Genomic DNA, 24,035 nt, shown 5'->3' on the forward strand with positions numbered 1-24,035 from the left:
AAAATCATAGAATTTACAGGGAAATGGATGGCATTAGAGCAGATTATGCTAAGTGAAGCTAGCCAATCCCTAAAAAACAAATGCCAAATGTCTTCTTTGATATAAGGAGAGTAACTAAGAACAGAGTAGGGTCGAAGAGCATGAGAAGAAGATTAACATTAAACAGGGATGAGAGGTGGGAGAGAAAGGGAGGGAGAAAGGAAATTGCATGGAAATGGAAGGAGACCCTCAGGGCTATACAATAGTACATACAAGAGGAAGTGAGGGGAAAGGGAAAAATAATACAAGGGGGAGAAATGAAGGACAGTAGAGGGGGTAGAGAGAGAAGAGGGGAGCGGAGGGGAGCGGAGGGGAGGGGGGATAGTAGAGGATAGGAAAGGCAGCAGAACACAACAGACACTAGTATGGCAATATGTAAATCAATGGATGTGTAACTGATGTGATTCTGCAATCTGTATATGGGGTAAAAATGGGAGCTCATAACCCACTTGAATCAAAGTGTGAAATATGATATATCAAGAAACATGTAATGTTTTGAACAACCAACAATAAAAAAAGCAAAAAAAAAAGTTTTTGATTGAATAAAAATTAAATTGATACATTGTAAAAAAAAAAAGAGATATAATGAAACAGCTCTAGAAAACCAGCACTATTCCATAGACCAAGGTCTTTTTAGCACCTAGTTTGGACTGGAGTCTCTGAAAAGACATCCCTGTATAGTTTCATTCCTGTTGAAAATTGTTCTCATATACTTAGAACTTAAACTTATTTAATAAGAGAAAAGATGTTTCTAATATTTTAGACAAAACTTAGAACTTCTTTTATCTTTTTTTCTAAGTTCTCATACATGCAAAAAGACAAAACAGAACAAAAGAAAACTAGCCAGCATCAGATTTCTGTCCCATGTATGAAGGAGTTAGTAGTTAGTAAAGGAGAGGACTCCTATGATAATTGATTGATAGGGCTTTTTGTGTATCTGGGCAGAGTTTTGTCTAGTTATTTACTGTTTGATAAAAGTCAGAAATTGAAATGATTTATGAAACCCTGACCCTGGAAATACAAATCCACTTTGATCTCACTTTGAGTGAATGAAAATATTAGATTTTTGAACATATGCAATTCTGGTAATTCTTTAAAAATTTTTGTTTTTATTTTAAGAAATTTAAATTTTCAGATCCAGAGTAACCATTGTAAAAAGTTGAGTTATCATGTTTTACCCAGATTGTACATGCATTCACAGAGCCACATCAATTAATAATAATTATTTTTCATATTAATTGAAGGGAAATAACAGGTAGAATGAAAACATATTATCCTTCCAGAAGACTTCAATTGCTGATATAAGTAGCAAGACTTTTTCAATGATATTGACATTTTTATTATTTGGCAGCTCTCCACAACTGCCACAACTGCCTGAAATGTGAAATCATCTTTAAGAAATGTTACATTAACAGCTGGGTATTCTTCAGTATTGTATTCTGATGTTTTGCTTTGTTTTTATATCTTCTCTCAGTTCTGCATCATTTTGGTATATCAACTTGGCAGAGTTTAGGAAGTTAATAAAGTTTCAGAAACACTGTATTTTACTACCTTTGTACTTCATTCTTTAGTATGTACACTATTGTTTATAGTGTGGTGATATAGGCTCCATGTTTGTAAATGAGCATCTTTTTTTCCTCACACTTTACTTCCCATCATGGCAAAGAGCAGACAAAATTGATTTTAGAAAATTCATGTTATTTTCCATTGCAGACCTTAAGCAAATATCATCTTTATGGTCTTTAATTTATCCATTTAAGTGTGTTTAATCAATGAAAAAAATTAGAGCAAGTACAAATTTATAATTACCCCAAATAGTACTTTATCTCAATAATAGAATATTCTCACATGCTTTTTTTAACTTTAATGTCAGCACCTTCACAGTCACTCGCTAGCATAAAACTTTGTTTATTTTCTCTGTACTGGGGATTGGACCCTTAGGCATTCTACCTCCAAGCCACAACCCCTACCTTATTTATTTATTTATTTGACAGGATTTGCTAAATTTCTCATGCTTTCCTCAAACTTTTGATCCTCCTTCCTTAGCTTCCTGAGTAACTGGGATTATATGCATGTGCCAACAAGCCTATCTATAGCTAATTTTTAACCCTCTGAAATGTACTCTCCCTTTTACATTTTAAAGAAACACTAGGGGAAGTTTAATTCTTTGTTACCCTGTTACATTGTTAGTATTAGGACTTGGGAACACGGGAATGTATCCTAAAAAGCCACAATCCAGGAACTGAGAGTCCTTCAGTGGATCCTTCAGTTGACCCTGGCCGTCTAGTTTTCAGTTTATCAGTCACCTACATGAGGAACATAACTGTGGTGACTTGAACTGCTCAAATTAGGTCTTATTTGAATGTTGTGCCTTAATACGCAGAACCTTCCATGTTATTCAATCGTTTTATCAGATCAAATATCTCAACATGAAAATAAGACCTTGTTTTTTATATTAAAATAATTTTATACTACTGCACAAGAGATTGCTTTTCTTGAAGTCCTCACATAAAGATAAATGATAGATATATAATTGATAGATGGATAGATGAATGATAGATAATAGATAAGATATAGAGGCTACTCTCAATACAAAATCATTTTTTAGCCAATGAGAAGCAAACTGTAGGGTTGCTCATATTTCTGTGCTGACTGCCTGGTGTGCATTCATCCCATCCTCCATTTAAAAATAACCCACAGGGGTGTGAAATGCCTGAGATAGAAATGACTACCACCACACACAGAGGAAAAGACCTCCTAGTACAGAGACACTTATGTGACACTTGCATTATTGAATGGGGAGTAAGTAGGCAAGCTTCATCTTGCCACCATTTTGAAAGCCTGTCTCAGACCCTGTCTGCTATTAAAAGTCTGCTCAGATGACCCACCCTTTAACCATTTCAGCAGAGACATGTGTATGCATCAATTATCAATTTGGAAGCCAATATAGAATGTTAGATGCCTCTGTTGGGAAAGAGAAGTTGGACAACATTCCAACTGAAATTATCAGTCCTGAAAATGGAGCCTTTGGCCAGGAACTTATATGTATTCTATGTTCTGTTCTCATATCTGCTATAGAATATTAAGATTCTCCCTTAATTGATAAAGATTTATTAGTCCTTCAGAATAAGATAGCCCTAATGTTCAAATAGATACTCCACCATTATATTTCCATAAATAATATATATTGTGTATACTACATATTATAATATATAATGTATACTATACTTATATCATACAGTGTGAGATGTGGTAGATGCTGAGGATACCATGGCAAAAAAAATAGATCCTAATCCCACTGTGATGATGATTCTATGAACTTGTGGAGAAATATCACTAAATACACCACTCTATAGTTATAAGGCACAATTACATGTCATTGGGGTAATTATTGGTCAGTGCCTAGGAAGGCTTGTTGTTCATGATGGTGAGATAAAAAAGAGCTTCAAGGAATGTGATTATTTGGGTAAAGGGGACCGAAACTGGACATTTCCCTTTTCTCCAATATGTAGGTGGGAATCTTCATTATATAGTAAATAAATGTACTCATAAATCATCTGAAGAAATCCATCTGTCACATAGTGGGAATGCAGTCTCTCATATTTATCACACAAATGATAGCTAATCTAGGAGAGATAGAAAGATTGTAGCAGAAAATGGAGCCCCATAAAATCCATCTAAAATTGGGAAGGACCCCTTCAATTCTCCTGTGAACAGGTGTGGGTAGAATTAATACAAACAAGAGTGGAGGAAAAGAAAATAGATAAGCAACCTAATGCCACTCTGGTACAATTATGGAAGCAATTACCCTTATCTTCCAAGAAGGAAAAGAAAGAGGAGATAGTCATGAATAATAAATTAACTCCTGCTCCCAAAAGAGGCAAAGACAAATTCCTGCTATTAAGAGGTATAATAGGTGCTGGGGATGTGGCTGAAGCGGTAGCATGCTCGCCTGGCATGCAAGGGGCGCAGGGTTCGATCCTCAGCACCACATAAAGATAAAGATGTTGTGTCCGCAGAAAACTAAAAAATAAATATTAAAAAAAATTCTCTTTCTCTCTTTAAAAAAATAATAAAATTAAAAAAAGAGGTATAATAAAAGCACCATGAACTTGCCTGATGAATTTTTGGCTGTTTGCTTAAAGGATGAGTAAGTTGGGGGTCAAGGTTCACGCATCTGAATTGTGTATCTAGACTGGAGGCCATATATAAAATTAGCAGTACATTGGTCTACAAAAACATTTCAATTAACAGTATTGGTGGATGTGGAAGCTGAATATGCATTGATCTATTGTATTCCTGACAAAATCTTGGGCAAGTTAACTGCTATTGATGGGTGTGATGGGAAAAACAGTAAGGGTTCAACTGTCAACACTTATGCTTCAGTTTAGACAACTGCTGCCTATCCACTACCTGGTGTTCATACCTCCCATTTTTTAATATGTAATTGATATCCTTATCTAATGGGGTAGATTTCCATAAAACATAGTAAGGGAGTTTCATTTTATTATCGAGAGATTAAACATGTGAGCTGTAAAGCCAATATTAAGGAGGCATGCTAAACACTCTCCCTTTGATTTTCCTTAGCTTCTCTGTATAGTCACCACTAAACAGTGCCAGCTTCCAAATTGTTATCGAGAGATAAGGGACACCAAACATGAATTCCAAATTGTTATCGAGAGATAAGAGACACCAAACATGAATTGACTAAAATAAATTATGCTCAACCCACAGTCCTTTTAACTACCCTATATGGCCAATAAGAAATCTGGACAGGACTTGGTGCATCTCAATTGGTCTCTAGAAGGAAAACAAATCCTCTGATTAAAACAGAATGTATTTTGCCAGTGTAACAAGTCAAAATGGCATCAATTTTGCAATTCCTAAAGAATTGTTATATGAATCATCTATAGGTTTTTTCTTTTATGAACTGATTTTTTTAATGATTCTAGGGATTTAACCCAGGTCCTTGAGCATCCTGTGTAAATACTCTACAACTAAGCTTCATTCCCAGCTCTACTGCTGGTTCTTGTACTAACTAAAGGATATATTAATATTATTGGGGCACAGATACACCCAAGATGTAATTAAGGTGACTAATAGAATTTTATTACATAATATTAGCATTACAAAGACAAGGGCATTTCATTGAAATATTGGTATTAGCCACTTGTGCTGTATGCATTCAGCATTCGGCATACATTCAGTATACATTCAGTATACATTCTTCTGGCAGGTATATTTTGAGCACAAGGTATACATATGCATTTCTCTGCATAATAAGGACGTCTGTACTTAGTAAAACATAGTTATATAAAAAGCTGGAATTGTAGTCAAAACCCCCAAAATTCATTGGCCTTGATGTTCACATAGTAACAAGAATATGACATTATTGGTAGAATGAAGATAGTATGTGGAAATCAATGAGGTATATAGGGGAATCCTCTGTAGGCCCAGATATAACAGTCATTGAATCATTAATTCCAAAGGTTTTCTGAGCTGAAAGGACCTTCGAAATGACCAAATCCAGCCCTGGTGTGTTTCAGGGAGTTGGCTCTGCATGTGTTGCTATGGTGGGACAAGCAGGGTCAGGCATCTGTGTCTTAACAGAGCTCTCAGGAGAATCTGATGCATATACCACTGACTCAACCAGGGAAGTAAAGTGACTTCTCAGTAGAGTGTCTCAGAAATGGCACAGGAGTTACATCCCCAAACCTTTGGTCTCTATTCTAACTATGACCCAAAGCCCCCAGCTGAGACTCCTGAGGTTTTACAATTTCACTAGAGAAGTATAACTAAGTTCCAACAACATCAATAACCTCATCAAAATGTTTTTTTTAATATCATCATAGATTTTTGTCCCCTAGAAATAACAGGTTATTACAACACATTTTAGATTTCATAGTTTAATACAGCATTAATATATATCTGTTATTTATTACAGAATGGCAGATCATGGACTCATCATCTATTAAAACTAGAGGTCTACTCACCTCCCATGCATTTTGACGGTGAGAAAACTCATACTAGAGACATTATTAACTTTCTAATTTAATTTAATTCTCCTTTTCAGATCAATAAATTAGACTGGACTTCTTTACTGTTTGATGAGATGAGCTAATATAACAGGTCAGTTGTTTTGGCTTGGGTTCTTTCATGTGTAATTCAGTTTGTTGTGATTTTTGTGAATAGTTTCTATTAAAAATATTTTTTTCTGAACAACAGTATGCAGGCAACTGAACAAAGGCAAAAATATCTGCATTGGTGAAATAAATTACAGTGTTCCTTTTTAATATTAGGGTAATTCATGGTAAATTAAAGGGGAGTTTAAGAATCTATTTTTAAGAAGTAAAAATTTTTGGTAGGTAATTGCGAGAAGGATAGTAGTTATACAAGCCAAAGCCAGGTGATTCTTCCACAAGCTCCACAGAGATGGATCAATGCCTTGGACTGTCAAGTATTCTTCACCAGTACATCTAAAATTCAACACAAAATTTCTGATTACATTTGTAGCATGTGTCAAGGTTTACTCAATATATTCACTATTTCTTGCTTAGAAGCCAATAAGTAACCAAATCATATGAAATCATCACTTCATATATAATACCTATCATGGAGTGCTTAAAATTTTTCTAGATACTGTGCTAAGAACCTTGCACCTAGTAAGTTAGGGAATTCCTAAAATAACCCAAGGGGGTATAGGTATTACACACATTTCAAAGAGGAGGATTCATTAATAAGGATTAATGAATTTGGCCAAGTTTACAGAGTCACACAATGAACCAAGTTCTAGTCTCCTCAGATTCATTCCATTTCAAATTTATAATACTACTCTTCTCAAAGGAAGTATTGATGGAGGAACTTTTCACCACTCCTAGTGGGTAAAAGCTCAGTTTTAACTGATGACACCTATCACCTTACTGAGAGCATCAGAAGTTCCTTCTGGTTTGGCTCACCCACAGAATAGTTATCCAAAAAACACAAGCAAGAATTCTACAAGTACAAATAGAGAAAACAAATGCTTCTAGGCAGTCAGGATCTGTCAGCTCTTGCACTATGATGGTAATAATAATCACAGACACTCCAATACAGAAAGATACCCAGGAATCAGACTTAGGTAGCAGTTGGAACACAGCAAGATGGAGCATTCCTGCCACAAGGTAGAAAAGTGGCTCTTAATAAAAAACACCTTGTGCAGTCACAATTATTGCCTGCTGCCATTCTTGTGCATCTCTTGGAATTTAGCCATTTCAAAAATATCCTTGACCTCTCTGTGCTATTAGAAGAGCTTCTTATTTTCTCTTATGTGAAGGAGTCTTCTGTGAGCATGAAGCCTATGGTAGCTTCTCCTTATGTGGTCTAATGTTTCCTGTCCATTTCATCCTGACTAATAGCCTGGCACTAACTTTTTGTCACAAAGACTATGCCCAGGTCAAAACAAAAAGAGTGGTTAAGGAAAACTCTTATTCAAGGCTTTATCAATCATTAACAATAGGGTTTGTGTTTTTACAAAGACTTAATTCTATACATTTGAAAAATCTAGGAGAGATTGAGCATGCCAGATTCTCTTTTCCCTTCATAATTTATCTATTAAAGTCAAAGATAACAGCAATCATAGAAAACGAAAGTAGTATTAAAAATTAAAAATGAGATCTTCTAAATTAATTGAAATATGCACTTCAGTTTTAATGACATTATGCAAAAATAGATTTTCTTGTCAACTAACTGAAATATGTATTTCTTTCTCTAGAGGATATAGCTTTTGATAAGGAGTATACTGAGTCAATGTATAGACATATACACACACAAACACACACACAACTATGCAGGCTTTGATTTCCCCTAAGTGTGAACAAAGAGAAAGGCCAGGATCTCAGCAAAGCAACATTAACCACTTTTATGCTACTGCTGCTCTTTGAGCTATTACTAATATCCAAGAGATGGGCTCACTGGTAGCACAGAATCCAAGTGATCAGAGACTATGATCCTTCACTAAACTGTCAAAGCAATTAATTTCAAAATCAATAGTTCTGAAAAAATAAGAACTAATCCCACAACTAAAACATCAAAACAATCTTTCAGAAGGCTCAAAACAAATATGTCTCCACATTAAACTTAAACACAATTTTATGTTCAATACAGGAATTGTATGGGTGTTCATATATATTACTGTACAAGGACTCATATTACAAGTGATAAAACTTAGAATCAGGAAGTTTTGTTAGCCTTAAAAGGACTCAAATCAGCTTTAAGCCTTGGGGCCTTTCTTAATCACATCATAGGAGTAATTAAACCCTTTGTGACATTGAACACAAACTTACATCACATAGGTGGAACAGCCACTGCTTTTTGTTGTATTGAGTCCTAGACAGAAGTTTTGTCCCAAAAATTCATTATGCTGCAAAGCCTATAACAAGGGGGAACAGAAGTGAAACAGACCTGGATTCCAAAAGTTTCCCAGAAATTATCCCAATGATGTGAATTCTAATCTTAATTTTTTTATTTACAACATGCCAAGGCCTCATATTCACAGTATTTTTCCCACAAAATACCTTATTTTCCCTGGAAATCAAGAGGCCTAAGCTTGAGATGTTGCTTCCCATTGGCCGAGAAGTCATTCCTTCATCTCTTCCCAATTTTATAGTCCCATAAACACTACAACTAAAATAATACAGTGGTGATCAAAGGTAATGTTGATTTATGATAATTATGTTTTCCTCAAAACTAGTTGTAATTATGTGAGTTAGAAATTTGGTTATACATGGACGGACAATCACTTTGGAGTTGATTGGCTTGCTAAAGCCAATACAGTTAAGAGTGTATTATGGTCTTATTTTTTCCTCTTCTACTTTCCCTAATTTCTCTACAACCTTCATCTTCCTCAAACAATGAGGTGATTGGGGAAAATCCCATGTGACTCCTGGAGTTTGTACTAACTGAGGCTAATAGGAGATTCTCAGTCATGAAAGGTAACTCCTGGATAGGACTCCTTCACTGATCATGGTCAAAGCAATATGGATAGGCTTTGTTTTTGTTGCATCCAGCTTGGGAATACATTTCCTATGACAGATGAGGACAACTTACCATATAACCATAGTGAGGGATAATTAAGTACTGAATCCATGACAGCCAAGGGGCAAAGTTTCCAAAATCCAGTGAAAAACTTATCAAAATCTAAAAAAAAAAAAAAGCAAAAACCATGAAACCATGAATCGGAACAAGTCCAGTGATTTTACGAGAAATTCTAGATAAGTCTCTCCAAGAACTCTAGAACTTTCTATACACTTCTACTAGGACCAACTCTTTCTTACAATTTCTTCAATTTATTCTAGACAGTAAACTTCATCCTTCATCCCTTGCATATCTATACCTCCACACAGCTAAGATAGTTTATGTATTAAAGTAAGGACAATATACCTATAGTCTGTATTATACATTTATTTATTTGGAATATTAAGGAAATATAATCTATATTATACTTTCTACTTATTTGGAAGATTTGTAATTATCAAGACTAAGTCCTCTAATTTCTCAGTAACTGCACATAAAAGAATACCAAGAAATGCAGTTATCCTTTGGTAGCCCAAGGTATTGGTTCCAGGATATCTAGTCCACAGATACCAAAAATCTGCAGATGCTCAAGTCCCTTATTTTTAAAATGCCATAATATTTTCATGTAACCCACATACATTCTTTATGTATAAATGAAAACATAGTGTGTTTTAAAAATCATTTTAATATTTCTTGATGCCTAATGCAACATAAATACTATGCAAATAGTTCATATGAATAGAGCAAAATGACAAAGAAATAAGCACACATACTCATTGTAGACATAATTTTTGCTTTGCATAGTTTTAATCTGCAGTTGGTTGGATCTTTGAATGTGGATCCCATGGACATGAAGAACTGATTTTACTGACTATTGAAATTATACTACATCATATGTCTCCAGTAATGAACCTGACAGTTTAAGAACAATCCTAAGCATCACATGCCCCTTTCTACTTTCATACAACATGTAATTTGTTATTCACAAGGGTCGACACTATATATCCATTACATTAGGAATCATCTGGAGCTCAGAAAGGAGGCTTTAGATAACCCAAACCCTAGAACTGATGAACAACATAGTGTAGTGAAATACAGCAGGAACCATGTTCAATCCCTCCATTTAAAGTTACCAGGAAGCAGTGTGGCAATGAAGATGCCAGGAAAGACTGCCAGAGACACACAAGAGACAGCTGTGAGGTGCATATAATGCTTGTCCTAACTGGCGTGAGGTACCCTGGGATATTCGGAACAATGACAATGTTGTGGTTTTGTTTGCATGTGTTAAAACTGGACCTAACCAACTGCTTAGTATATAAGTCAGCATCTCTGAGTAAAATGTGATCCTGGGACTGATTTTTAAATTTCTACATAGAAAACCTTACATAATAATTAATCATATATTTTATTTTATGACAATGTAGAAACTATAAACAAGACATTGCTTTCTCAGTGATATACATTGGTTTTTGCCAAATTTATACATGAAAGAATTAAACTTTGGCAAGAGCTTATGCTAATCATGTATCTTTGAAAGACAACTCCTCCTACTGTAGAAGAAAGGACATGTGTATTAATAGGATAACCACTCCTATTTGATGTCATTGTGTGGCAAAGGTTGGTAACTAGTTATCTGCTGATTCATCATTGTAAGTGCAAAATTTAAGGCATAAAAGATTAAAACCAAGGAATCACTAAAAGCAAAAGTAAGCAGAAAAATATTGATATAAAAAGCATCAAGGACCCATTAATAGGGTGACCTTGTACTATGAGTTTGGGATTTCCAGTGTTTTTAAAATACTCCTTTGCAAAATGCAAAAGTCATTCAAGTTAGACTCCCCATGTGGCACAACTCTGTTAACGTCTCATGGAACTTAACTTTGACCTTGGAGAGTAATGAACCCAACTGAACTACCTCTGCTCTTAACTAGCTGGCAGTTCTCAATACCAGCATGAAAGGCAGACAAATAGCTTATTTTTATGAAGGAAGTGCCTAATCATTTGTCTTCTGGTGTTTGAATTTCCAATATATCAAGGTTTTATAATGTCACCAAGATGTTCATTTAAAAGCTGTTAGTAAGGACATGTTAATTAAGTTTAACATAGTTCACATTAAGCACCAGGAAAAAAAACAACAAGACAAGTGCCAGGAGGAAAGTGGTACATTCTCTAATATAAACAGGATCTTAGTCCATGGCCTCCTGAAAGCATCTTAGGTCTATGCACAGAATCCTCAAAGCAGGTTTTACAGGACAGGTGAAAGAGCGGGAAGGAACAAGGGGAAAAATTCCCTCTCAGACAATCACAGTTCACACTCACCATCATCAATAGAAAGTATAGTCCCAGAATTGCTGCTGTGAAAAAAATACTGTGAACTCCAATAGCAAGGATCAGGGAACCAGTTGAATAAGCCACCATCAAAATGGTAAGCATTGTTATGAAGAAAGCCTTCACCCCTGATTTCAATCCTTTGAAAGAAAAGAAAGGGTCAGTCTACCTGCCTAGGTTCCCATGTATTTGACACTTTTGTGTGTGTGTGTGTGTGTGTGTGTATGAGCGTGCACAAATGACAGTATAATACTCTGAAAAAAAAATAATATCAAGATAAAAAGTTGTCATCCAAGACCGAAATACCCAGGGACATTAATTGCATTGTTCACCACTACATAACATTACCATACAGATTTATTACACTTTCTACCAAAGCATTTTCCCATATAACACTGATGTTTCCCTATGTGTAATTTTGACCAATTTAGAATTGGTGAGGTGGACACAGGCAACATATCTAGCCAAATTATACTGCCTTCTCCTATTAATGGAAACTCATCAACAGCACATCCATGCATCCAGACATCTCTACATTACTCACTGTCTGCTATAACTGCATTTGTCAGAAACAAAAACCTAGGATCACAATTCTATATTTTTTTTTCTCACAATGGTTTTAATATATGGGGAGGAAAGAGAAAGAATCCATACCCTGAATCCCCCTAGAAAAATCCTAGTACTCTGATTCAGATTGGAGCCAAATGAAGTTTCTTCAACCACCTTATGAATTCTAATGAGTTAATGCTCACCATCAGTCTTACAATGTTGCAATTGCTGCAGGAACACCAATCAGGACTGTGGGGGAGGGGTTAGATTACATAATTAATTATTTATGAAACAATTTTTATTTCTAAACTGTAAGGTTTATACTTTCTCAGTGGTTCTTCCTCTGCAGTGTATTGTCAAAAATAGATATTTCTGTGATGTGTGTATGTGTGCATGTGAGTGCATGAGAGAGATAAAGAAATACATTTACATTCTTACAGAATGAGCCTGGGAAGAAGTCTGAGCATAATGCACGAATGAATGTGTCTATGGCCATTAAACAAGTATTCCTGTTAAATCCCTGAACCCAAAAGTCATCATCTTTCTTTAAATAGGGAAAAGGAGAGGGAGAATAAATATGTGTGTGTGTGCGCGCGTGTGTGCACATATGTGTATGTGTGTGTATGTTGATTTTTTAGCTCTCTCTTTGTATCTCAAATATCTATTTATAGTTTTTCCATTTATATTTTATCTTTATGTAGAGGTATATGTACAGAGACACAGAGAAAAACTGAAAAGCAATAAATATTCCATTATCTCCAGCATAGTCTCAAATATGAAGGGATTCTTTCCATGTTTTTTTTTTATAAATCACAGCATTTTACTGACATAAAATGTATTTATAGCTTTGAAAGTTCAGTTGAGTCAAGTATAGTGCCATACACCTCTTATCCCAGGAATTGGGTTGACGGAGAAAAGAGGAATCCAAGCTTAAGGCAAGTCTGAGCAAATTAGCAAAACCCTATCTCAAAATAGAAGTGTAAAAAAGGGCTGGAGATGTAACTCAGTGGTAGACCACTTATATAGCATGTGAGTGGCTCCAGGTTCAATCCTCAGTACTGCACACACACACACAAGTAAACAAATAAAAATAAAAGAATTTGTGTAGAACAGTATTGACAACTGAACTACCATTTTAGAAAGTGAGGAATGAATACTTGCTCTCCTGGCTTATGACTTGATCTTTCGTTTTGGAAACCATAAATATGTTTACAAACAGAAATTGGTTTCCTTTCATTTGTCAGACTACAAACACATCCTCTTTGTCTTGTTACTTACCTAACATGAAGTATACTGTACAAGTAAATAGAATAATTGTTAACAAACTCCTGGGTAGAAAATCAGATAACAGTTTTCGAAAGAGGTAAGAAGACACTCTGTAGTATCCACTGATGTACTCTTGTCTACAGAACAAAAACACATACCATACATCCCAGATTATTCCAGGAAGGCACAGCCCAGGGGAGACTCTGCTGTGCAGACTCCTGCTGCCACCAGGTCTGACACTGCAGATGTCCAAGGGTTATAGGCTGACCTCCACCCCCATGTCATTCTCCACTTCAGGTGTAGCCTCCCTGGGGCATCAGCCCCCCAAGGCTCTTGCCAGGATCCTCTCATGACAGCACTCCTCCTGTGCTGCCCACTCTGGCCCACATCACCCCTCCAGGAACAGAGTCTGCATCTCCTCACTTTCCTCAGAGGCTATATTTCTCCTCTGAGCTGGGCTCTGCTTGAAGCGCAAAATGTCAGGGGCTAATCTCAGTGATAACAGAGGCTTTTCTTCTCCCCACTTATGATTGTGACAAAGGTGGCTTTATTATTCTCCAAGGCCCTACATGCAGGTGCAGTTTCCTAAACTCCTTTTACTTTATTTATTTTTAATTTTAATTTTTTAGTTGTAGCTGGACACAATACCTTTATTTTATTTATTCATTTTTATGTGGCACTGAGGATCAAAGCCAGGGCCTTGCATGTGCTAGGAGAGTGCTCTAACGCTGAGCTCCAATCCCATCCCTCTCCTTTTACTTTTGCTCCTCTCATGGTAAAAAAAAGAAGAAAAAAGACTTCTTCCTTCAATGATAATGTCTTTCAACAATACCCCCTTTCAGATACTAAATCCTCATCTTTCCTCTTCTTCACATGGATTTCCTGTATTTTCAAACTCTTCCACCAGTATCTTCATCCCTTCCCTCTCTGATGATTGCTATCCTTGGTGCATATGTAAGCACGGGCAAATCTCCTTTATATTTGAAAATCTCAAGAGAAAAACTGAACCTTTTCTTCTTTTCCTTTGATTCATTCCATTCTTAAATCCACTGAAGGCTGCACACCTTCAATTCTTTGTCAGCTTTATCTACTACTGCTAATTTGCTGATTAACCCACCACTACAATTCTACCTAGCTCCTCAAAATGTTCTTGCCAGAGTCATTTTGATTTGTTATTTGCTAGAAACAAAAAGATAACTTCAGCTCCTTTATTACTTGCTTTCTCTGCAGCACTGGAATTTGCTGACTACACCTCACCCCAAAACTCACTCTTCCTTTGGCAGGAGGCCCCATACACTTGACTTTCTACCCTGTTCATTTTTTTTTTTTCAGTTAATACTGGTTATCTCTGCACATACTTTGAAAGCTCATATTGTACATGATAGGTATATATGATTTGTATTGGTCCTTTAAACAAATCAACATATGAAAGAAAAGAAAAATACTGATATTCTCCCAATCAGATCCTTGGTCCAATTATGGATATCACCAATTTAGTCAACAGACATCAAGCTCCTTCCTAAAATAGAGATCTACTCACATAAAGAGCTTCTTCTCAAGTGCAAAGGTCTCCTTTGCTGACAGGTTGGGTAAACACTGAAATTAGCAGACAGAGTGTCCAGGTCCTGCCAGGACAGAACAGAAACAAAAGAACCATAGTTGTTGTTTTTTCATAAAAAAGAAAGAAGGGAAAGAATTACTATTCTGGTTAAAAGAGAGAGGAAGAATGACCCCATGAGGTCCTCCCTGTGTAGGGTATAGAGATTCTGTGTGGGAAGACAAAAAATTAAAAAAAAAAAAAAACATTCTGGGTTGGATGTTGGCTATAGTTGCACAATGAGCAGGTACTTGATGCACTGAACAGTAACTGTACATTCAAAAAGGGTTAAAAGGGTAAAATTTATGATATATACAGTTAAACAATAAATATATACAAGTATATATGAAAAATAAAATTAATTTTTCCATTCATTTTTCAAAGCATGAACACATCCTACCCACAATGAATATAATGTTTACCCAATACTTATACTCAAAAAAAATATGAAATGGATTTTTCCAAGCTTGAAAAAAATAACAGCATTGATTCAAATTTACTTATGTAATCTGGATTTCGGTGCAATAATTTTTTAGGTGAAGGAGAAGAGCACTCGTAACCAGTCCACCTATGATTGTGGTAATGATCTTTTTAAAAAGGATAATGAAAAAGATAATGGAAATAGTTTCAGTTGGAGGTGAAAAATGTACACCATTTATGATAAAATATACAGCTTCATTATCAGATTTCACCGCTGAGATAAATAATTTAAATGGCTTGGCCAAAGTCTGAGAGCATCAAAATACAGTGCACACTATTACACTACTTTCTAAATTAAGTTGAAGAGTAACCTGTTTTTGTTGAATTGAGAGAATAACAGAGCAGATGATTGGAATGGCCAAGACTCCTCTCAGTGTCTACCAAGTATTCCCAGTTCAGGGCCCAGTTCAGGAGTGGGACCTATGAATGTCCTACAACATAGTAGCAAAGCAATGCAGACACCTGGCAAAGTTGATCTGGGAACAAATTGAAGTCCACGCAGCTAAGAGGAATGACTTCAACTGAGCTCTCAACTCTTCTGCCAGGAAACATGCACATTTTCTACCTGCCCATTTCCCATAATCAGGATTGCAACCAGGATCTTACATATGCAAGGCAAATATGCTCATACTGAGCCACATCCCCAGCACTTTTTGTTTTGCATAGGGTCTTGCTACATTGCCCAGGTTTGTCTCTAACTTGTGATCCTCCTACCTCAGCCTCCTGAGTAGCTGGGAATACAGGCATGTACCAACATATTAGGCAACTATTTTACACTTTAAGAAGCTTCAAGTGAAAATTCTTACATTAGAAATAAGAAAAAGAAAAGAAAATACTCATAATTCTTAAGTAGACTATATCAGAACCCAATTGCTCCCACATAAGAATCTCACAGAAAAATGATCATCTCACATGCTGCCATATTCTGATGGCATATTCAGATTACCCTCTATATAGAGGTCTTGTAATTAGGCAGCAAGTTTTTGAATGAATGCCAGGAAATCCATCTGAGTTGGTGACAGAAGGAGGTGACATAGGTGGTTTCCATGAAGGCTGGGCTCCTCTTCTTAAGACCACCTGGGGGGCCTTCTAATTCAGCTTTTGTGTCTTTGTACAAGGAGGAGTTAGCATAAAACTCAGCTAATGTTTTTGTGACTGTTTTTTCTCTCTTAGGAAGTTCTTCATTGTGGCTGACTTTAGAAAAAAATAGATAAAGAAAGCAAATATTACTAGCAGACAAGAACTGACTTAACCCAATTTTCTGTGACTAATTTATGAGATAACAGTTTTATTCTAAAGCTGTCACAAGTGTTGTCACTGATGTAAACATTAGTAAACAGAGCTAATTGGCCAGACTTCTGCCATAATCATATGGATAGAGAAAACTCACTTGACCTTTCCCTAACAATTTGTTCTTGAAATAGACTTCTTACCACAAAGAGTTATATTTCTTAGTATAAAACCTTGTCCTTGCTTTCTACTAGGAGAAAATACATAAAGTACCAAATTTTTATTTTAAAAATACAATAAATATGGCTGGGGATGTGGCTCAAGCGGTAGCACGCTCGCCCGGCATGCGTACAGCCCGGGTTCGATTCTCAGCACCACATACAAACAAAGATGTTGTGTCCACTGAAAGCTAAAAAATAAATATTAAAAATACTCTCTCTCTCTCTCTCTCTCTCTCTCTCTCAAAAAAAAAATACAATAAATAATGAGTAAATTTATTTTTAGTGAATTTTCCTCTTACAATAACAGCATCATATAAATGCTCATTCATAAATAGAATATAAAACACAGCACTCATTGACAATAAAGTCTATCTATTGGCTGGCATCAGAACATGGCATTCACGTGAATTCACAAAGCTAAGTTTTAATGAGCCACCACATTACTTAGCTTTGGTCAAACCGATTAGGCAAATATCTGTGAATCTAAAAGATTCGCATATCTTTATGGTCTTCTTCCTCTCTGTTTAATACCACAGCAGAGGAAATTCCATAAATGACGTCCAGGAATAAGTCAGCAGGGTTTTTGTTGGGCTCACAGGAATAACCTATAAAAGAAAACACCCCAAGAACTCAGCCTAATGGTCTTGTAATGTAAAGAGGGCTCATTTCCAGAGGGTGATGGAAATGAGGCTAGGGAAGACAGAATCTTACAACTTCTCCCTCCTCTGTTCTTGCTGTCTTCTTACCTCACATGTTTGTAATTTCTTTCATCCTATTCATTCATGCAGACTTTCAACAATATTCTTTCTGCCAGCAATACATGTGTGCATTTCATAAATCATGAAACTCTAACAGCTATCAATATGCTCTGGTGTTTACCAGTACTTCTACTAAAACTAGGTTCAGAAAAAAAGTATTAAAGGCCTGGGTACAGTGTGATCTTTGAGTTCACTTAGGGACTGCTGAAACTTACCTCTGCATGTCAGTAATACTGCTTCTCTGCCTACTGAATATGGAGGTGCAAATGATCATCTCACATGCTGCCATATTCTGAATATGGAGCAGCATTCTTGAGAATATGACCAGCAGGTTATACCTGAACTGCCACCTCAGCTTCTTTTGGCACAATCATCTGAAGAGAGCCTGAAGTCTGACTCTCAAATTCATCTCCACTGGACTCTCCAGACTCATACATGCTTGGTTAGATTTATTTTATTTTTAAAATAGATTGTTAGTTGTGGGGGACTTTTATTTTATTTATTTATTTACTTATGATGCTGAGAATTGAACTCCGTGCCTCACACTTGCTAGGCAAGCATTCTACCACTGAGCCACAACCTAAGCCCAGGTTATAATTAAATGACAGAGATTAAAATAAACAAATAAAAAAACAGCTAGTGAGTATTCACTACTGCATTTGGAGTCATGAAGAAACACATATGATCATCTCCAAATGTCTTTAAGTAGATTTTTGGAGCCATTTTTAAAAAGCATATAATTCAATATAAAATAGAACCAGGCAGCTCAGAAACATTGGTTCATTAAAGATGAATTTAGAACCACACATTCTATTGACTATTATTCACACCCATTCAAGTCATAAATCTTAAATATGATGTTTCTAGAAGGTGATGTAGCATCTTCATGAGCCCTCATCAAGGCAGAGCAAGATCACTGCCAAGTCAACATAGAAAAACCACAATTGGTTCTATGATCAAGAAGAAAGTAATACTGGTACTTTCCAAAAAATATTGAAATGACAGAATAACTAGATGACAGTACAACCAGTTAAATAATGAACTTTCAGGAAAAGAGCACTGTAATGGTTTGGATTTGAAGAATTTCCTTCCCCAGATTCATATGTTTAGTACTTGGTCCCCAATGTAGCAATGTTGGGATGTGGGACTTTTAGAAAATTATTGGCTCATGAGGACTATAATCTCCTTAGTGGATTAATACATGTGATTAATTAAAATATGAATAAATTACTGGGAGATGGGACCTAGATGGAGGAAGTAGGTTTTATTTTTTATGTTTCCCTTGCCCCCCTCTCTCTCTTTCTCTCTCATTCTACTTTCTGGATGTCTTGAGCTAAGCAGCTTTCCTGTGCCATGTCCTTCTGCCATGAGGTTCTGCCTTATCAAAGTCCCAAAGTAATGGAGCCAACTAAAGGTGAACTGAAACCTCTGGAAACATTAGTAAAAGTAAATCTTTCCTCATCAAAGTTGCTTTTCTCATGTATTTATCACAGTGATTAAAAGTCGACTATCAGAAAATATGTACCAAGAAGAGGAGTCATTGCTGTGACTGTGCCTACCCATGTGGTTAAGAAGCCTTTGGAAGTGATTTGCAGGAGAAATCTGGAAAGGTTTGGTGATGACAGCTACAGAAGCCTTAAGATGTTTTAAACAGAGCTTATTGAACAATTCTGGTGGGAGGTCAGAAGACCAGAATGCCCATAGGAGTGCAGACAGTAAAGATTACATTCATGAGTTTCAGATGGAAGTGAGGATTGTTTGGGGAACGGGACTGGAGTCCATTTGTATTATATCCTGGCAAAGCCACATTGAATTAGCTCTAAGAGACCCAATCAGGATCAACTTGATCAATAAAACAAGGAGTAATAGAGATTCCAACTCACTAAATCATATGGGAAATGAATAGGGAAAAAGAAACATCTTTTTCTTAGATACACTGTCAACAATTACATGTTAGGCAGCTACCACAAGAGCAGGAGATTTGGGTGCATCTAAAATTGGTGGGGGACATTTGATGAGGAACAGAATTTGGCATAATAGCCTATTTTATTTCCCAATAATATACTAATCTATTCCAGTGTGGGGAAAATAGTAATTTATCAGAAGAGAAGTCCAGCAGACACCAATGTGATCAGATGATGGAGGTGTACACCAGCTGTGGTGGGTGAAGCTCAGGTGTGTTATACTGGAAACTCAGCATGGTTTCATGCCTGAGTCAGCCTAAGCAACTGTAATAGTCCATCAGAAGGTCACTCATGAAATGTCCTAACTCAACCACATGAGAGCCAGAGAAAGACTGAGCATCTTTTCCAGATTAGAGGATAAAAAAATGAAACATCCAGGAAATACATGTTTCTTCAGAATCCTGAGAGAGAAAGAAAGCAGGGTGAGCTTGTGACATCTGACTGGAGTTGAAGGACTCAATTATTGTGAAGCTGTCATTGTTATGTTCCTCACTGGAAGATTGCCATGGTACAGCATCTTTATATCTTGGAGTTTAAACTAAGGACTATTCAGTTGTGATGGAGGATGATGTAAAGTAAAAAAATCTATGTAATGGTGATCAGAGACATGGAGGGCAAGAAAATGCCATAAAATGTAACAATTGGAGAGTCTAGGAGAGAAGAGTGGATTTTATTTGTAATATACTTGGAGCCATCTTATAATTTTGAAATTATTTTTTATACTTTCAAATAAGTTAACTTTTGAAATGTTGTTTCCTATAAGCTTTCCTGTCAGAGTCTTGCATTTGTTTTCTTTTTGTTTTGGGAATTGAACTCAAGGGCACTTAACCACTGAGCCACATCCCTACTCCTTTTTTTATATTTTATTTAGAGACAGGTCTTGCTAAGTTGCTTAGAGCCTCACTAAATTGCTAAGGCTGGCTTTGAACTCATGACCCTCCTGCTTCAGCATCCAAGCTATTGGGATTACAGACATATGCCACCATGACCAGCTCCACAGTTTTCACTTCTTAAGAAAAACTAGTGTCATTTCTTCTGCTTCATTCTTCCTCTTAATCATGCCCCAAATCTCAGGCATCATTCTCTCAATTCTCAAAGCCCATGTCCACTTCCCAAACTGATTGTTTTTTTCCAGCCTCAAACAGATTCAGAACCTGTGCTCCTCTCACAACTGCAGCATGAGCACCTTAGTCCAGACCCCATCCTGCCTTAACATTTCCTTCTTAGAGTCCTTCACTCATCCTATCCTAACCTCACAGCCTTCCCTATAGCCATTGCCCTGCTCTGATATGCTCAAAATGCTTCCATGAGTCTTCTGTGTTAAGAGCAAGGTAATCAAACTAGATTTAAATGGGTCTGTTTTCCAAAATCAGATTCTCAGTAACCAATCATAAGAGCTCTATATTACCTGAGTTGCATTACAAGGAAGGCCCCTCTGTTTAACCCCTTAAGGAAAGTAACTTTCTAATAATCTATCTGCTATATGCTTTCTTCTTTCTTCTGCCCTTTTCTTCCTATAAAGCTAACCCCCTTTGCTCAGTTCATTGAGAATTCATTGTTCCCAATTCTAGAATGGCAAATTAAAGCTTATTGTATCTTTAACAAGACAAAAAATGACCCCATGTCCCTAGCAAAAAAAAATAGAAAGCCATATATTTAACACTGGCCTAGGAGAGCTAGGCCAGCCCAATTTCATCTCACATCATTTCTAACTCTGAGTGGCTGAATTATGGCTTTTCCAAAACTCACATACTAAAATCCTAACCCCCTGCATCTCAGAATGTGGCTACTTTTAGAGATAAGAGTCTTCAAATTGGTCATTACGATTGCATGAGAACCTTGAGCGTCCTCATCTCATTGGTGTCCAGTTAAGAGGAGATTAGAAACAGGCACAGAGGGAGAAGATGGTCATCTACAAGCCAATAAGAGAGGCCTTGGAAGAAACAACCTTGTGGAATATCTTGATATCAACTTTCAGCCTCCAGAGCTAGAAGAAAATTAATTTCTGTTGTTTGCCTCCAGTCTGTTGTATTTTGTTTTTAACATCAAAATCATCCAGTTTCCTCTCCTCTTCTCTACTAGGTTCTGTCTCTGTGGTATCTCTGATGTTCCACACACACCAGGAATGCTCTTGCTCAGGGCTACTGGCTGCTCCTTCCACCCAGAACTCTTTTCTGCAGATACATCAGGTCTCACTCCAGCTCACCCATCATATGCTTGTGATCTTCCCTGACCCTCCTGCTATTTAAAACAGCTTCCCAACCCCATTACCACTTTCCTTCCCTACATACTTGTTTCATCAATCTCGATAACATTTCTTTGTTTGTTTATAATTTCCCTGAAACAAAGAAGTGAGAAAGCCTGCTGATGTATTCTGAATTCCCTGAACCAAGAATATCTGGTAAACAGAAGTAATCATATATTGAATAAATGAAAGAACTATGTTCCCATAGCCTTTACCTTTTCCGGAGCAAAAGAACAGCATTTGTAGTGATCAACTCTAAACCAATTGTTGGTTTATCCAAGAACAAGATGGGAGGATCTGTGATCAGCTCCATTGCTATCCTGGTCCTTTTTCTTTCTCCCCTAGATAAAACCTAAAGCACAGATTATTACATTATCAACAAGAATGGCACAGTCACTATGATTGTTGAACAGTCCTGACAGAAAAACTTTATCTCATTGTCCTAATTATTATGAGCAACAAATAGATGAACACGGGGGAGAAGAAAGAAGTTTCTCTTAAAAGTGAATAAACTGAGGGTCAGAGCAGAGCTGCTAAGTAAGTGCCGAGACTGGCTGTGAATCCCATGCTTGAACAGTCCTGCATGTTTTTAAGTATATTTAGGTTTAATATAGTCTATTGGAACATGAAGAGTCATTGCCCTGACATAGTGAAATTATAGCCTAAAATGGGAGAGAAAGATAGGAGAGGAAAAGGGGAAAACTTTATGGTGATTTATTAGACTTCTAACAATCTCCCACACTGTTTTCACCAAAAGTCCCCAAGTGGACTTACCAAAAATAGGAACATTTAGAGCCAGGAAATGTTCACTATCTACCATACCACAGTGACACCTTTTCAGTTTCTATAAGGTTTTCCAGACTGACATTGACCATGCCCTAACTGAATGCAGAATTTCTACTTTACCTTTTCAGAATTAAAAGAATACAGGTTACTCAACAGGGCAATGGACTCATTCATTTGAATGAGTCAATGTCATTCTGTGTGTGAGTAGAGAAGGAAGGTTTTAGGTAGGCAGAAATTTAGAAGCAATTATGAAATTCAGAGTTCCCAAAGACTCCCGTAACAGGATTCAAACAAAGGTCCTATTGACAATTGAACTATAAAAGACATTTGGACACAATTTGGAAAATGAGTCCAAATTAATATGAACTCCATATAGATGATGGTGTAAATACATTACTCATTGTGTTAGTCGATAATGGTATTAAAACAAGGAAGGCAATGTTGTTGTTTGTTCTAGGTGCATAACAAATATTCATAGGTAAAATATATATATATATATATATATATATATATATATATATATATATATATATATATATATGTATATATATNACATTTCACCATCATTTCTAACCCCATGCCCCCTCCCTTCCCCTCCCACCCCTCTGCCCTATCTAGAGTTTGTCTATTCCTCCCATGCTTCCCCTCCCTACCCCACTATGAATCAGCCTCCTTATATCAGATAAAACATTTGGCTTTTGTTTTTTGGGGATTGACTAACTTCACTTAGCATTATCTTCTCTAACTCCATCTATTTACCTGCAAATGCCAAAAGTAAAAAAAAAAAAAAATTGAATTATTGAATTCAATTAGATTATTTGAACATAGGCAGTCAGTGACTGCCTCTGCATATTTTTCCAGCAAATATAAGCAAGAAATTTAGGGTAGTGATTGCTTAATGTTAAAGAATAGAATAGAATTCCACAGAAGAAACTCATAGTCAAATCAATAAACAGACAAAAAGCAAAGACAACTCAATCACACAGTACACAAAAAATAAATGGTAAATAGTGGCATCCTAGGGTTATTCTTCCATAAAAAATATATTTCACATGCAAGAATATCCACAAGTACTATAGGAAGCATCAGCCAGTAGAACCCCAACTTTCATTGCTTCTAAGTCTGGGAGTTCTTAAGGAGGTGAACCATTTATAGTCTAAGTACCTCATTATCACACACAGCTTGAAATGTCTGCTCAGCAATCCCTGCCTACAGACTGTTCAACTGTTCAATAGTGAGTATTAAGTTGATGCATTCCACTCAATTTTTCTCTCTGATCCCTAAGTAGGCATTAACTGTTTGTCACACTGTTCACAACTGTACCTCTCAAACCTAAAGAAGCCTGGAATATAGATCTGGAAATAGGACTGGCAAAGGAAAGGAAAGAAAGGAGAGAGTGAGGTGGGGATAAGAAAACTGACAAAGAGAGGCTACAAAATATCTTGGTGACTATATGAATTAAAAGTAAATTATAGGGCTGGGGATGTGGCTCAAGCGGTAGCGCGCTCACCTGGCTTGCGT

General features: G+C 36.5%; 1 protein-coding gene across 1 annotated transcript in view; it reads right to left on the reverse strand.

The window, feature by feature from the left end:
• LOC107160723 (broad substrate specificity ATP-binding cassette transporter ABCG2-like) overlaps positions 1 to 24,035 on the reverse strand; it is a 73,626-nt gene that overhangs the window by 43,678 nt on the left and 5,913 nt on the right.

The sequence above is a fragment of the Marmota marmota genome, unplaced genomic scaffold (genome assembly GCF_001458135.2).
Source record: "Marmota marmota marmota unplaced genomic scaffold, marMar, whole genome shotgun sequence".
Lineage (NCBI taxonomy): Eukaryota > Metazoa > Chordata > Mammalia > Rodentia > Sciuridae > Marmota > Marmota marmota.